Below are 13,597 nucleotides of genomic sequence, written 5' to 3'. Positions count from 1 at the left end.
TTGCTTTTTGGACATAAATGAACTTAAAAATTGTCTATTGCCTAGAAACTTCGAGGTGTTTTCTATTAACTATTAATTAAACCTCTCAGAGCAATCACAAAACATTATTTCAATTTTTTTACAGTCAGAAATTGGTTGCCTAGCAACCTAGTAAAATTAAGCGTTTCTCTTTTGAATCAGTCAAGGGTTATCTTAAAATATTTATTTGCGCAGGCGACTTTTTTTGGCGGTTTTCTGGACTATCGCCAAATATATAAACCTTTATTGCAACCCAATTTACGACCCAATTGTTTTAAAATTTTGTCTACCCCCCCTAATTCAAGTGTCTAGATTCCAAATATGTAAAAAAAAATATATGTTTATTCAGAGAAAGTACGTTTTTGTGTCTGATTTCGTAACTTAATTAATAGTTAGCACTAATTAATTAGCATATTTGAGGTCACCCCCAGGAACCATTAAGATTGACACTTAGTTCGTGAAAATCCGATCATTAGAACGAAAGTTATTCAGGGTGATTCGTTTTTTTTTTTGCGGACTGTACATGTGTTATAAGCACTCATGAAAAATTGTAGACAATTATTTTAAAAACAGATATCGATAGAAGGAGATATCGTATTTAAGGTGATGTAAAATGTGAAAAAATCTGATTTTGAAATAAACACACTTGAAATCGTAAGTATATCCACTGTTATCACCTTGCGTAAAAACTGCTATAACTTAGTAAATAATTAGAACACAAACAAAAGTAAAGTATTTTTCGAAAGCTAATAGTACAACAATTCTAAATTTATAATTAGCACAATTTAGAAACTAGCTCAAAATGTTTCAGCACTAGTCAAATATTCCCTTTCCCTTTCCTTTGATTTCCCTTTTTGCATGTTTCGCTATATCTCGTGAACTTTTTAAACGAATCAAAATGTTTGCACTCTGTTATAAAATTATTTAAACGAAACATATTTCCGTGTAAACATATTTTTCAGTATTTATTATTTTTTATTATTTTATTTCTTAATGGTCGAAAAAATGTTATTTGCAAGTTATACGCATCGTTTCAAATAATGCAATTTAAGCGACAAAATTTGAACGAAATTGATAGAAAAGTCTGATTTATCAAATTTTTAAAAAAAGTGATTCAAATCTAGTTTCTCAAGAACTATTTCACCAAATGTGTTCAAATTTTGAACTTATCTATTTAAAATTACATTTTTTAAAATATTGTAAAACTTCGTACCATCAACTCAAAATTCTTTCCATGGTTACAAATTAAAATTTTAAAAATTTTTTTTAAATAATTGAAAATAATTGTCCTTGTGAGCAATGAAAACAAATCTATATTTGCATGTAAAAATGCTTTGATTGCTTAGAAACAGTTTTCGTGGCATGCCGAAATACGCAAAAAAGTAAAATTCACAGTAAGACTATTTAAACGCTCTTCTGAGCAAACTATTGGGACCATATTTTGCAGAATGTAGCACTTTAATTCAAACCTTAATGTGGAACCTTAATGCACCTTAAGCTTAATGCAAACTAAGCTTAACTAGCCCAGTTAAATTTAAAAAAATTTCAAGAGTGCATGCTTTATCTGGTAATCATTTATAAAGCTTGCTGAGGTTTTGTGATAAAGGATATTTAATTTTATTATCGGCGTTGAACACATCTATCCAATTCTGAGCTTACGACTCTCAATATTCAAATCCATAGCTTTGTAATTTTGAGCCGAACCCCGATGACAAAGAAACTCCCAAAATCCTCGGTAGCGCAGTAGGCAGCGCGTCAGTCTCATAATAAAAATGAAAGGGATAAACTAGCCTTGGTCGAGAACTTCTTTACGGAACTAAGCGCATTTGCGTTACATGGAGAGGAAAATCACAAAACCTCCCACGTTCAGCCGGACGGAAAGGGGACTCCGTCTATCACTGAGGATATTTTGCAACAGCACTGTGGTCGGTGCGAGCTGGCGCAGAATTCGTATCAATCAGCCACCGCTTGGATTCGAACCTGCACACCTCATTAGGAAGCGAACGTTCTAGCCCCTGAGCCACAGCAGCTCTTCTACATTTAAAAGTTACTGCTTCTTTGAAATCAATCACACAATGCTATCTAGATTGTCGCATCATTAAATAGGTGGCTCCTGTCTTAAATTCAGGAAGGTCCGGGCTTAAAGTTGTACGCGTCAGAATTATTTTATCGAACTGTATGCATCAGTCGTATTCCGTATGTATTCCTTATTCTGAATGGAAGCAATTTTAATGGATGTAATTTGTAGCATTGTTAAATTGATGGCTCCGATATTGCCTTCTTCAATTCATATGCAAACAAACTGCAGTTTAAGTAAAATAAAAAATGAACAAAAAGTGTATAAGTCTCCCCAAATGTGCCCCTTATCAGTATTGCTATTTGACTGCTGTGTGCTTTAGTCTAAATAAACTAGAGTAACTGCTACTCGGTAACAGTTTCACAGCTGTATTGACTCGCAAGTAAACATTTTAAGTGGAATATTGCACCTCAAATAAGAAGCATACGAGTAGAGAAGATCAGAAAGGTAAGTACACCACAAAAATTCGCCACTTGAACAATCAAAGCCTCTTTAGTGCCACCGAAACTTCAAGATTTCGTTGTACTTCAATGGCCCACCTGCATTGCGCTGTTAGAGGCTATGCTGCTCCTGGGAAAAGATTTTTGTGTTATTTTTTTTTTAAAGGTTAAGATTTTATAAGAAATGTTTCAGTCTGATTATACTGATTAAGACACAGGGTATTTTTATCACTTGAGGTTGGATAAGAGCTGGATTCATTGAGACAAGGACCTTAAAAAATATATAAATGAAACTATTAAAAAAATAGTAAAAAGTCAATCAATCTATGTTTGCCTTATCTGCTTTTTTTAAATTAAATTCGGAAACTACGATTTCTAGATCTTTTACTACCTGTAATATATATATATATATATATAAAACAGTTTAATAGNAATCATTATGTTTGCTGTAACTATTTTTTTCATTATTTCAGCAAATATTTATTAATTATAATACAATACAATAATTATTATTTTTATCATTTCAATAGAGCGAGCCTAAATAAAAACAAGTTTTTTTACAATCAAAATTAGCAAGTTCTATTTAAAGAATGAGCTTCATTAGAAATTATGAAACATTCTAGGCATTATGCCTTTTTATGATATATATATATATATATATATAAAAAATTCGGATGGTATTATTCATCTGTCACAACTAAGCAACACCATAATTATTTTTCATTTTGTTAGGATGTCTTAAATGAAATTTAAGTACTGTTGTAAAGTTAGTTCTCTGTTAAGTATTTATTTCGAGTAATTTTGTATTTCTATTGAAATAAAAACTTAGTTAAGAACTAATTATTCAGATTTATTTTTGATCCTTTCTGAAATGGCTGTAGGAATTTTAAGCATAGACGTGCCGCACATTGTCACGCCATAATTTTTGATGACCTTTTTCGAGCAATTGTGAGTATATATTATACGATTTCAAAGTTATGGCTCAAGCGGTGAGCGAGGAAGAAGTACAGCACATAATGGGATGCATATTATCTTATTTCAGGGCAGAGATGGAAATAATTTTAATTCATCTGCTGCCTACTAAACTGAAATGTTCCAAACTCATGGTGGTTTGAGTGATTTAATAGCTGCCCGGCAGATTTTAAATAACTTCAAAAAATTCAATACATAGGAAACTTTGATGTATCATGGACATCTCTTGAAAGTAGTCAAAATTGAAATTAAAGTATTTCCAGCGTATGATAAATATATTATTTAAAACAATTTAAGTTGGTAGGAACGGAGGAGGGTACGAAGAAATAGAATACATTGAAATACAGTTGTGCTGTGCTTTTGGTTTGGTTACCATTAACGTTTACATGTTGCGCTAGATAATTTTGAAAGATTATCAGGCAGGCTGCCAAACTATTTTAATAAAACTATTTTAATAAAGTTTTAAATTTTCAGGAAATATTCCCTGAATTTGCTGTTGATACACTATAAAACTGCAGTTTGATACCTCTCCAATTATAATCTTGAACAACCCGAAATATTGTGTTAAGGGATACTTCACTCCAGGTTAACAGCAATTCCAGCGTTCATATGTAATTTAAAGAGTGCAATGTAAATCTAAACACTTACAGTTAAATTAGTTTACTACGAGCTCTCGGGATTTCATATCAAACAAATATTATTTTTACTTCCGACAACACCTATGTTGGCGCACCTATGCTTCAATTTCTACGGTAGTTAGTTTGCAATCCAGAATGAGTAGACGAAAGTTTGTTGTCTTCTACGCTGGTACTCTTATACAGAAACAATAGATTGCCACTTATATATACATGTATGCCTTTAGTTGGCAGATAGAATAATTATATTTTAATTTTCAAATCACTGAGAATTGCATAAATGATTTTATACTGTAAAATTTCTATTCGTTTCTATTTTGTTAATCTTAGTTCAAATATGTTCTAATATTCCCTCTGTGCTACGCTTATATTTGATTTACAAACTAATTTAATTTTAAGAATTAGTGTATTTATACATTTTCTAAATTAATATTTCTTACTTTATATTCTATCTTTTTTTTCATTATTTTATAACCATCGTTGAACAGTCAACTCAATTTCAGGTTTACGACTACTAATGTTCAACTCCGTAGCCTTGTAATTTTGAACCCAATCCAGAAGACAAAGGAACTCCTGGATCAAGTTTTGGGAGAATTTTGCTTTCGTGTAGGGCTTTTTTGGTGGACTTCGTGTAGGATTAACCCACATTTGAGTTACATGGAGAGGAAAAGCACGAAAGCCTCCCCCAGTCAGCCTGATAGCAAGGGGACTCTAACCCATGATCCATATACACTCATTACATTTTACGTCAGCACTGCGGTCTGTGCGAGCCGGGTGTGGTATTCGTATCGACCAGTCATTGATAGGATTCGGTTTACCTCGTAGCCTTGTAGATTTGAACTTAATCCAGAAGACAACAGAACTCCTGGATCAAGTATTGGGAGGAATTTGCCTTCATGGAGGATTTATTCATGGAACTAACCCTGTATTCGCGTTACATGGAGAGGAAAAACATTTTGGACCTTTTTGGTGGACTTCGTGGAGGACTAACCCACGTTTGAGTTACATGCAGAAGAAAAGCACGAAAACCTCCAACGGTTAGCCTAACGGCAAGGGGACTCTTACCCATGATCCTTCTACCACTGAATATATTTTACGTCAACACTGTGGTCGGTGCGAGCCGGGTGAGGAATTCATATCGACCAGCCATTGATGAGATTCGAAACCGGTTCACCTCATTGGAAGGCAGCGCTCTATCCCCTGAGCCACCGCGACTCTTTATAATTTATTATAAAAATAACTTCACAGAATTTAATGTGTATATTATCTTACTGTAATTAAATTTTAGTGTGACTGAATAACAAAAAGGGTCAGTGCCACTTTGCACTAGGTAATGTTAAAGAACATTATTGTAATGAAACACTAGATCCAAAGGTTGGATTGACTACATTGGCGCTTAACTACAAAACATTGGTATAAAGTAGTTGCCACAATTTTTTTCGTTGGCAGATACACTAAAATTTCTTACTGTGCGGAGAATAATAGCATTGCCGATTTAGATTTCAAAAATGCTTGTTCAAAAGTTGTCTTGTTTCATCCTTCCATCGAAGTACACTGAGAAAAAAAGTTACAGCTAAGAGAAAAAAAAGTCAAAACTACGAGAATATGGTAAAATTTACAATGTTTTTGACTCTATGAGAGTACTAAAGAGCTCGTTATTTTTTACCGAAACCCATTAGTAATGATTTTGTAAAAAAAAAAAAAAAAAAAAAAGAGAAATATGGTTTTGTTTATGTGATAAAGTAAAATTTGGTCATGGTATCTTGGAGCATGGCATGAAAACCATTTATTCTGTAAAATTAACTTTTCAGTTCCGTATTTTTTTACTAAATGTATGATATAAAGAATTATAATTTTGAAAATTAGAGCTTCCGGTTAACCTTCACCTTATGAACGGAAAAATTACCAAATGAATGGTTTAAATACCATATATTTCGGTTTAGTTAACCAAAATTATGGTTTATTTTACAAGAAAAGTCATGACCATACAAAACGCTACTTTTACCAGAATTTTTTTGTTGGTGTAATAAAACATTCTTATAAAAATTTTCTTTTCTTTTTTTTTAAGAAGTATTGCATATAAAATAAATTATCGAAATATTTTCAACATAGATGTATTCTCCAAGTAGTTTACTTCCTCATCTTCTGAGTCGGTACCTAAATTACACGAAAATTTGTCTGAAAATTAAGATCCATCCATCTCTATAAATGTGCATTATGTGCATCTCTATAAATGAGAATGGCTTATTAAAAAAATACCAAATTATTTTTTAACATCACTATCAGACGTTAAGAAATATAAATTAATTATTATGTACGAAAACTTTCTAATCGACAAAGAACAAAAAGAAAATTATATATTTACAAAAAACTTACATATTTACAAATACCAATTTCAGGATGCTGTTTCAAAATATAGAATAAACAAATAAATAAAAATTCTTGAAAAATAAATATAAATGAAAGCGAATTTAAATCTTTTCTCGCTGTGCGTTTTCTTTATAAAATACTGACAAAATCTAAATTCTTAAAAAGTTAAAACAAAAGTGAAAGTGAGAATAAAAGAGTCTTTTTCAAACAAAAAATAAATTCTACCACCTCCATATTTACCTATCGAGAGTTATATGAACTCAATCTCTTTATTTTTAAAGCAACTAATCAATATTTTGCAATTTTTTGGTTCATTGTAGCAATTAAAATATAGTCTGTTGAACTCTAATATACTCTGTTGTTGTTATAAATTTAAATGTTTTAAACATTTTTAAAACCTTTTTTAAAGTTATGGTAAGAGTTTTATAAAAAGTTTTTAAGAAAATACTAACAATAACAAAATTTTAAAATATAGTTACTAGGCCAAATAGCTCTCGAATGAATGAATGAATGAATAAATTAAGAAAAATATTCCAAATTGTACTTTAGTTACTTAACAAAGGAAATTTCGTTCATATGACGCTTCGCAGGTTTCCATAGGAATTATTTTTCTGAATGAAATGGAATAATTTTTATGACTAATGCGGATTTTTTATGACTAATTTTCGAAAATTCCTTGGAGGAATAATGTAACCGGCAGCAGTCTGTCAATTAAGCGTAATGTCTGTCAATTAAGTCTGTCAATTAAGCTGTCATGTAAACGTGTCATGTAAACAGTTTATGGAAAAGAACATTTTTTTACCTTCATGATTTTAAAACCGTTTTCAACTAGTATGGTAAAAAAAAAAACATGAATACAGAACTATACGGTTTTTTAAACATTTACAACTAGCATGGTTTCAAAACAGTGGAAAAGAAATTTAACTGGACATCTGAACTAGGCTTTTCGTTAGGCAATGGACATTGAAGTCAGGCTGTGGTTGAGTTGTGTTACGTCAAATCAACCGTGACATGTGGTTTAACTAGTTCATCTGGTTGTTTCACTTATCGTAAGCGGTGGGAAATACTAGCCTTTCCTTTTTTTTAGCTGCCTTGTAGTGCTGAAATCTATGAGTGAATGAAGGCATCGTATTTTAATAGTCTAGGGTCACAAATTGGGGAGTGCACGGCACTGGAAACTCTTCATGTGTTAAAAGGAATGAAGGAAATATTGTTGTGTCAACGCTGGGACTTCTGTCTGTCATAAGAGTGACAAAAGAGCCCTCTCGGCTATAATGTATACCCAACTGCATGAGTGGCTTTATTAGGTGGGCCATTAGGCTGATTAGGTGGCTTCATTAGGTTGATTATTCGCATTAGGTGAAAGCAAGTTCATAGAAAGAAAACACGCATTTCTCACAGTTTACAACTTGAATACCATCTTATTTATGGTTATTTTTACTGTTTTGTTTGAATATGATAAAATAACAATAATAAATTGTTACTTAACAATTTTTTCAGAGAAATTTCTAACAATGTATAAACACAGCAGAATAATGCAAGTTGTGCAAGAAAAAAAATTTGCTACGAGTGAAAACTACAGCAATCAGTAATAAATTAAATTTTAAAAGCAAATTTCAACTCATTCTTACAAAAAATATGAATATAGTGTTTCCCTTAAAGTTTACTTTTGATTAGCTAATAGAATGAATTCATGGTTTAGTAACAAACTAGCCGGAATTAGGCTGTTACGAACATGAAGTGAAGAATAAAAATAATATTTTAAACTAAGTCTGACGAAAATACGATACTGAAAAATAAGGAAAAATTCCAAGTAATAATTGGCATTGTAAAACATGACATTACTTGAGAAAAAATTCCCCTTAAAAGTACTTTCATATTAGTAACAACAAACAACCTGAAAACAGTAAGAACAAAATGATTTTTAAAAAAACAATTTAATTCATAATTCTTAATTTAAATCTACATATTTTTTTGATCGAAAATTTTAAAATGAAATATTCGGAATAATTTATTTATACGTTTATCGTGTCTTATTTATTTTAATTCGATAAAAAATATTATGTAATAAATAAAAAAAATTTCATATTTTTTCATTACACAATTATTAAATATTTAAATATTTTTTACATTAAAAAATTTGAACACTTTTATAAGAAGACATTTTAAACAGCTTTATATTTACTCAACATTAATTCCAAAAATTTATAAAATTGCAAATTTATCGAAAAAATATTCTTAAAATCTGATAACTAGGTCATATTTTTAATTTTATAAATTTTACTAGAATGTTCAGCAGTACTTTCTAATAAATGTCTAAAATTAATTATTTGGATATTTTAATGATCACAATATTTCAATCAAAATAGTAGAAAAGAAAAATTTACTCATCTTTTAAACATTAAACAACGCCTACTTTTGCTGGATAAAATTATGCAATAAAATATATTTAAAAAGTAAGACAGAATATTTTTACAAAAAAATATATTCTTTGATTTTATTATTAAAATCTTATAATGCCTCATACTGATTAACTATAAATTCAGAATACCTTAAAATTTTCAAAATTTCAATTTTGAAACCTTAAAAATTAATGAACACGTCATATTTTAAATTCAGCATTGCATATATAATATACTATTATCAAAATATTTATTCAAAACTTAATATTAACCAATCGCACCTTACCCGCTGAATTCAGAGAAACCACGCATGCTCGATATATCCACCAATAGAAAACCCTACCATTTATACGTCATCAGTTTATCCGCCGAAAATCAAATCTCGCTTTATTGACACCTAGAACTGAAAATGCTTAAACAAAGTGCCATATAATAGGGAGAATTCATACTAATCCCTATTGATCTAGTTCATTCACGTACTTCTCTCCCCCTTACCCCCATTTTCCCTTTTTTGCTTTCTTTTCTCACTTTTTTTTTTTTTTTTTTTTCTTCTTGGTTTTATTGGAGGATGAGATTTGGGCGGGTGTCGATTTTTAGACAGACAAGATTTTATTCCATTTCCTTGATTGTCACATTTTAAGAATATTGTGAGAAAAACTCTGACACATTAATTTAAAAGTTCTATTGTTGACTCAAACTTAATTTAGTGAGTGGGAATATGTATAACTCCGCAACATCTCAAGTGAGTAGAGTTTAATTAGCAAACCCATTTCTTACTTTACTGATTAATCTTTCATAAAATTAATTATAGCAGTTTTTTTTTATCCTTTAATCAATTAAAATAACAATTTATAAACTTTTTATTTTGATTTTAATTATTGCGCTTTAACCTTTTGACGCAAAATTCTTATTAATCATATTTTTCATACTATTTTCATTATTATGAGTTAATTTACATCGAAATGAGCGAAAAATATATGTAGCATTTTAACAGTTTATGGTTATGATATACGGCATAAAACACCGATGTCTTTTTTCTGCGTAAAAGGTAAAGTATTCAAAACACGGTTGGCTCACTTCAAAACGATAACTTTTCAAATTTGCACCCATTTACAGTTATTTAGATCTAAAAGAAAGCAAAAATTCAGAAACAATTTATTTCGACTTTAATTATTGTGATTTAACCCTTTGATGCAGACTTTTTTTTAAAAACATATTTTTCATGCTTTTTTCAATATTCTGAACTAATTAAGGTCAAAAAATGTGAAAAAATATTACATTTACCATTAAAATAATTTTCGGTTTTGAAATACAGTTTGAAAAACCAGTGTCTTTTTCTGTGTTAAAGGTAAAAACTTTCGAGCACGGCAAACTCACTTCAAAACGGTAACTTTTTAAATTTGCACCCATTTACAGGTATTTAGATCTAAAAGAAACATCACAGCTGGCTCACATCAAAACGATGACTTTTCAAATTTGCACCTATCCGCAGTTATTTAGATCTAAATAATAATAATAATTCAGAAACAATCTATTTTGGCTTTAATTATTGTGATTTACCCTTTGATGCAGAATTTTAAAAAAACACATTTTTCATGCTTTTTTCATTAATATGTACTAATTAAGGTCAAAAGATGTGAAAAAATATTATATTTACCATTAAAATAATTTTCGGTTATGAAATACAGCGTGAAACACCAGTGTCTTTTTCTGTGTTAAAGGTAAAAACTTTCAAACACGGCTAACTCACTTCAAAACGGTAACTTTTTAAATTTGCACCCATTTACAGGTATTTAGATCTAAAAGAAACATCACAGCTGGCTCACATCAAAACGATGACTTTTCAAATTTGCACCTATCCGCAGTTATTTAGATCTAAATAATAATAATAATTCAGAAACAATCTATTTTGGCTTTAATTATTGTGATTTACCCTTTGATGCAGAATTTTAAAAAAACACATTTTTCATGCTTTTTTCATTAATATGTACTAATTAAGGTCAAAAGATGTGAAAAAATATTATATTTACCATTAAAATAATTTTCGGTTATGAAATACAGCGTGAAACACCAGTGTCTTTTTCTGTGTTAAAGGTAAAAACTTTCAAACACGGCTAACTCACTTCAAAACGGTAACTTTTTAAATTTGCACCCATTTACAGGTATTTAGATCTAAAAGAAACATCACAGCTGGCTCACATCAAAACGATGACTTTTCAAATTTGCACCTATCCGCAGTTATTTAGATCTAAATAATAATAATAATTCAGAAACAATCTATTTTGGCTTTAATTATTGTGATTTACCCTTTGATGCAGAATTTTAAAAAAACACATTTTTCATGCTTTTTTCATTAATATGTACTAATTAAGGTCAAAAGATGTGAAAAAATATTATATTTACCATTAAAATAATTTTCGGTTATGAAATACAGCGTGAAACACCAGTGTCTTTTTCTGTGTTAAAGGTAAAAACTTTCAAACACGGCTAACTCACTTCAAAACGGTAACTTTTTAAATTTGCACCCATTTACAGGTATTTAGATCTAAAAGAAACATCACAGCTGGCTCACATCAAAACGATGACTTTTCAAATTTGCACCTATCCGCAGTTATTTAGATCTAAATAATAATAATAATTCAGAAACAATCTATTTTGGCTTTAATTATTGTGATTTACCCTTTGATGCAGAATTTTAAAAAAACACATTTTTCATGCTTTTTTCATTAATATGTACTAATTAAGGTCAAAAGATGTGAAAAAATATTATATTTACCATTAAAATAATTTTCGGTTATGAAATACAGCGTGAAACACCAGTGTCTTTTTCTGTGTTAAAGGTAAAAACTTTCAAACACGGCTAACTCACTTCAAAACGGTAACTTTTTAAATTTGCACCCATTTACAGGTATTTAGATCTAAAAGAAACATCACAGCTGGCTCACATCAAAACGATGACTTTTCAAATTTGCACCTATCCGCAGTTATTTAGATCTAAATAATAATAATAATTCAGAAACAATCTATTTTGGCTTTAATTATTGTGATTTACCCTTTGATGCAGAATTTTAAAAAAACACATTTTTCATGCTTTTTTCATTAATATGTACTAATTAAGGTCAAAAGATGTGAAAAAATATTATATTTACCATTAAAATAATTTTCGGTTATGAAATACAGCGTGAAACACCAGTGTCTTTTTCTGTGTTAAAGGTAAAAACTTTCAAACACGGCTAACTCACTTCAAAACGGTAACTTTTTAAATTTGCACCCATTTACAGGTATTTAGATCTAAAAGAAACATCACAGCTGGCTCACATCAAAACGATGACTTTTCAAATTTGCACCTATCCGCAGTTATTTAGATCTAAATAATAATAATAATTCAGAAACAATCTATTTTGGCTTTAATTATTGTGATTTACCCTTTGATGCAGAATTTTAAAAAAACACATTTTTCATGCTTTTTTCATTAATATGTACTAATTAAGGTCAAAAGATGTGAAAAAATATTATATTTACCATTAAAATAATTTTCGGTTATGAAATACAGCGTGAAACACCAGTGTCTTTTTCTGTGTTAAAGGTAAAAACTTTCAAACACGGCTAACTCACTTCAAAACGGTAACTTTTTAAATTTGCACCCATTTACAGGTATTTAGATCTAAAAGAAACATCACAGCTGGCTCACATCAAAACGATGACTTTTCAAATTTGCACCTATCCGCAGTTATTTAGATCTAAATAATAATAATAATTCAGAAACAATCTATTTTGGCTTTAATTATTGTGATTTACCCTTTGATGCAGAATTTTAAAAAAACACATTTTTCATGCTTTTTTCATTAATATGTACTAATTAAGGTCAAAAGATGTGAAAAAATATTATATTTACCATTAAAATAATTTTCGGTTATGAAATACAGCGTGAAACACCAGTGTCTTTTTCTGTGTTAAAGGTAAAAACTTTCAAACACGGCTAACTCACTTCAAAACGGTAACTTTTTAAATTTGCACCCATTTACAGGTATTTAGATCTAAAAGAAACATCACAGCTGGCTCACATCAAAACGATGACTTTTCAAATTTGCACCTATCCGCAGTTATTTAGATCTAAATAATAATAATAATTCAGAAACAATCTATTTTGGCTTTAATTATTGTGATTTACCCTTTGATGCAGAATTTTAAAAAAACACATTTTTCATGCTTTTTTCATTAATATGTACTAATTAAGGTCAAAAGATGTGAAAAAATATTATATTTACCATTAAAATAATTTTCGGTTATGAAATACAGCGTGAAACACCAGTGTCTTTTTCTGTGTTAAAGGTAAAAACTTTCAAACACGGCTAACTCACTTCAAAACGGTAACTTTTTAAATTTGCACCCATTTACAGGTATTTAGATCTAAAAGAAANACTGAAGTCAGTATTACCATTAACAACATTTACAGAAATTCAAATATATAATTCCGATCTTAATATGCAATTTTAACACTTTGTATTTTTCTATACATTTGGTATCATTATGGTACTTAAAAGTTTGATAATTATATTTTCTTTCTTTTTTTCTTACAAATCTTTAAACTCAATAAACCTAGTCTATATATTTTTTAAACTTTTTGTCAGACTTTATGAAACTAATAGCTTTTTTATAAATTTTAGACGCTGATTCCGAAAA

General features: G+C 29.7%; 1 long non-coding RNA gene across 3 annotated transcripts in view; it reads right to left on the bottom strand.

Annotated features, from left to right (window-relative positions):
* The window catches only part of LOC122270536 (uncharacterized), a 57,788-nt gene extending 44,469 nt beyond the window's left edge, over nt 1–13,319 (bottom strand). The window contains exons 1-9 of one of the 3 annotated variants that reach the window (XR_011637017.1): nt 13,183–13,319; nt 12,810–12,951; nt 12,437–12,578; nt 12,064–12,205; nt 11,691–11,832; nt 11,318–11,459; nt 10,945–11,086; nt 10,572–10,713; nt 9,460–10,040 (exon numbers count right to left, since the gene is read on the bottom strand). This is a non-coding gene — a long non-coding RNA (uncharacterized lncRNA). The other 2 variants (XR_006225844.2, XR_011637016.1) reach the window with 2 other exon arrangements.
* Nucleotides 13,320–13,597: the final 278 nt, after the last annotated feature.

This window comes from Parasteatoda tepidariorum, chromosome 6 (assembly GCF_043381705.1).
Source record: "Parasteatoda tepidariorum isolate YZ-2023 chromosome 6, CAS_Ptep_4.0, whole genome shotgun sequence".
In the NCBI taxonomy this organism is placed as follows: Eukaryota; Metazoa; Arthropoda; class Arachnida; order Araneae; family Theridiidae; genus Parasteatoda; species Parasteatoda tepidariorum.
Note: the sequence above shows the minus strand (reverse complement) of the source record. Positions and strands in the feature narration are given on the sequence as shown.